This window comes from Atta colombica, unplaced genomic scaffold (genome assembly GCF_001594045.1).
Source record: "Atta colombica isolate Treedump-2 unplaced genomic scaffold, Acol1.0 scaffold50, whole genome shotgun sequence".
Classification (NCBI taxonomy): Eukaryota; Metazoa; Arthropoda; class Insecta; order Hymenoptera; family Formicidae; genus Atta; species Atta colombica.
In genome coordinates, this window is record NW_017259540.1 from 29829 (window position 1) to 33669 (window position 3841).

General features: G+C 25.8%; 1 protein-coding gene across 1 annotated transcript in view; it reads right to left on the reverse strand.

Moving 5' to 3' along the window:
- LOC108691709 (cytochrome P450 4C1) overlaps positions 1-3841 on the reverse strand; it is a 23129-nt gene that overhangs the window by 15149 nt on the left and 4139 nt on the right. The gene's annotated exons all lie outside the window — the stretch shown is intronic.

Below are 3841 nucleotides of genomic sequence, written 5' to 3' on the forward strand. Positions count from 1 at the left end.
TTATCGTGACACGTCAAATAAGGAAAATATTTCTATTATTAATAATAAGAAAATATGCAAACCAATTTAAGTGATAAGAAAGTATGAAAAAATACAAATATAAAGAAATTTTTTTAATCCGTCTAAAGATTATAGATACACAAAATTTTAAGTGGGTATTAGATTATCTCGCATTATTTTTAAGAGATTTTTAAGAATCTTGCAATTAAGAATTTTTTTTTTAAAAATGAGTGAATATTTTTTTTTAAATTTTTAGAGTTTATTAATTACTTTAAGAATGAAAATTTTATTTTTTTAATAAAAAATCTGAATATTATTTGACGTGTTACAAATCCATTTTTCTTTTACATCATATAAAAAGTTCATCGGCGACCATTGAGTTTCCCAGTAAACTGAAAAAAATAAGACTTCATTTTATGTCAAGACACTTGGGATTATCATTTGAACTAGAATAATTTCACCCAATAAATAAATAAATGACACTTATATAAAAAAAAAGTTTAGTTTGCACATTTTCTTAAAATGTTTCCCAAAAAATATAAAAAATTAAATTGTCAAAGTAATTCTAGTTCAGATAAAGGAATGTATATTTTATGAGTCCTCAAATTTGAAGCTAATTGGTTCAGTTTTATTTTAATCGTGATCGCCAGTTCCTAAAAAGTCGTATCAGGAAAATTGCATCAAAATTTGCATTGATATTTTATACAGATAACGAAAGAATTTTGTAACATTTATTTCGTAATTCCGACAATTCCGGGACCATAAAGTGGACATAACAAGAATGCAGCAAGGAAAATGTGGGGAAAAAAGGACACTGCAAATAATAAGAGAATTCTTCCTTATTAGCGGCGTCGACGGCTACGCACAGGTAGCGCGCTGATAGCTGCACAAATTAACTGTTGTAACTTTGTTGATATTTTGAATTTTTGTATAAAACTTTACAAAGATATTCTACAGACTACAAGAATTCAAGAAATGTTAAAAAAATCAATTTTTTTATTGACAAAGTAGATAAATACTTTTTCTTCTTTCCCAGATTCGTAAATTCTTTTTCAGAGTTAAAGTATACGCATTAATATGTGTTTGTAAGGTGGAGTTTAGGCCGAGAACCAAAAATTTCTAAATTGATATATTTTTTGTCATTTCTTAGTGTAACATAGTGTCTCAAGACAACATTTGCTTAACGCGAAAATTTTGCAACTTACGAAATAGTGATCCACAAACATGTAGTTTACACGAATAAATAACGTAGAATTAGAATTAGACTTAGATGCTTTATCGCGGCAAATAAAAAAAATTGACATAAACGTGTCACTGCATGTATCATAAGTTGTGTAAGATAATATATAAAGACATGTTGATTCGCTGGAAGAATAGAGCCCTCTGATTACTTCGTTGGAATTGAAGTTTCACTTTAGAATCCTCTTAATGCGCATTTTCAATAAATGTTATGTCTAAAGTAAGCATTATTTTTTTCGCTTCGATGGAAAGGACGCTTGCACGGAATGCTAAAGTTCAACTATCCAAGTTCAACTTTCGGCCGAGATAATATTTTTCGCAATAAAATTAGTTATTTACAAATTTTAATGTTATTCAGCATTATTAAAATTGTTCTAAGATGCGTAATAACATCGAATTGTTAAATTGATAGTCAATTTAACTTTTAATATTACTGCAGTAGTTCAATAGAGTTTGTACTTCAAGACTGAAAAATTATTGCAGCGCGCAGTTTAAAGGACTATACATAAACGTAGTATTCTAAAAATGTCAGATAGAACCACATTTCTATGTTCTTGTGCGATACTAAGAGTCATAAACCGTCTTCTATCTGATTCATTTTATTTGTTTCTATTAATATATTACAAAATAATCATTTTTCTAACATACATATTCCAAAAATTTATGAGAGTGTTTATGTGTAATTTCATTGACCTCTAAATGAGTAGGTATATCACAAATTCCGCAATGAATGTTTATCCAATTTAATGTAAAATTAATATCTGCTTATCAGTTTTATAAGAAAACCATAAAGCTTTTGAAATCGCTTCTGTAGGTATTTCACAATCCATATGATTTTATGGGAACTTGTCTGCATTGTATATTCTATCCGGAAATCGCAATAGAAAAATTTATACGCGGTAAGACTTGGTTTTTTTGAAACATTCAATGTAAAATACTGTATGCATATCTATCAGGTGATAAAGATTCATGTAATGAAAATCAGGAATAAAAATTTCTGTGTAATTAAAATATAGATAAATATAGATAAATATAGATAATTATATAATTTAAATATAAATATTATTATTATAATATTATTATATTTATAAGTATATTATTATTATTATATTTATCAATACATTCTCCGATATTTTTAATAACTTAAATTCTATTTAATAACTTAAATTCTAAAGATTTCAAAAATATAAACTAAATTATGTTGTGTATTGCAATTATACACGGATAAAAAGACATCAGTTCATATAAAAATATTTCGTTGTGAGTAATACAGAATATTATCCTAGATATCTTTGGTAGAAATGTATATGATTGATACGATTTATTTTTTTGATGTATCAACTACATCAATGTAGTTAGGCGCGATCTGATTGTGAAAATCATAACTTGATTGGGGGATTTATCATTTACTATGGATATATATTCGTATGGATATATATATATAAGTTATATATTCGTATAGTTGCATCAATTATGACATTATAAAGCATGATATGTAATAATAAGAATAAATTATTAATAAGAATTTTTTGTTATACATTATAAATTAAATTACAATTTTAAAAAGCAAAAGCGACTCACCACGCTTATAATTAAAAATATGTATGTGTCAAATGCATTGTTGTAATATAACCAGCATTGTCATAATATTACTTAACGTAACCATTGTACTGGTTCAAATAACTACAATACATAAATAGTTGTTTCATATTTTTACTATTTGCAATATTTGACATCACTAGATTTCTGTGCAGACCAATCATACTCTTTTTTCCATGTAATTCAAATGTATATTATCTTCTTTCCCTCTTGAAATTCACCTACAACTTTTATCTAAAAAACTTTTTTCTTTAAAAAACTTCGCGATTTGCAAATATTTGACTATCAAATATCAAATAAGATACACTGTATAAATACATACATACAAATGCATATACATATACACATCAGTATATACAGGTATTTCAGAAATAACGTATCACCTGTTAATGACAGATTCCTGAAATCATTTTGAGAAGAAAATTTTAATACCAAAATATCATGGCTATAATAGTTTTTCAATTATAATTATTTAAAGCTAGCAAATTATCTAAAATTTATGCATTCAAATATAGCAAAATGTAAAAGCTAATAGTTGCATTTTGTTAATATTAATATAAATATTACGTAGGCAATGATAAAATTACTGATATTTCTAATTATTGAAAAGATATTATTCTGGATTAGTCTGGATATTATGGTATTAAATTTTCGACTCAAAATGACTTCAGAAATCTGCCATTAGCAGGTGCGTCAGGTCTGAAACAACCTGTATATAATATATATTTATATACATAAATTTAAAACGAAAATTACTTTTAAAACTGTTCGTATGAAAGCAAAACCGGATTTTACGTATAATTCGAATTAAAAATATGGGAAATAACAGAATTCCTTATAGAAGCAAATAGATTCATAGGTGCCTATTTGGCTTGTTATAAATTTCTTATAGAACCACGTCAAAAATATTTATGAGATCTATTAATATCTGCCGCACATATGTATGTATATATGTGTTTTTTGTTTCTATATGTATATATATGTATATATATGTATATATATA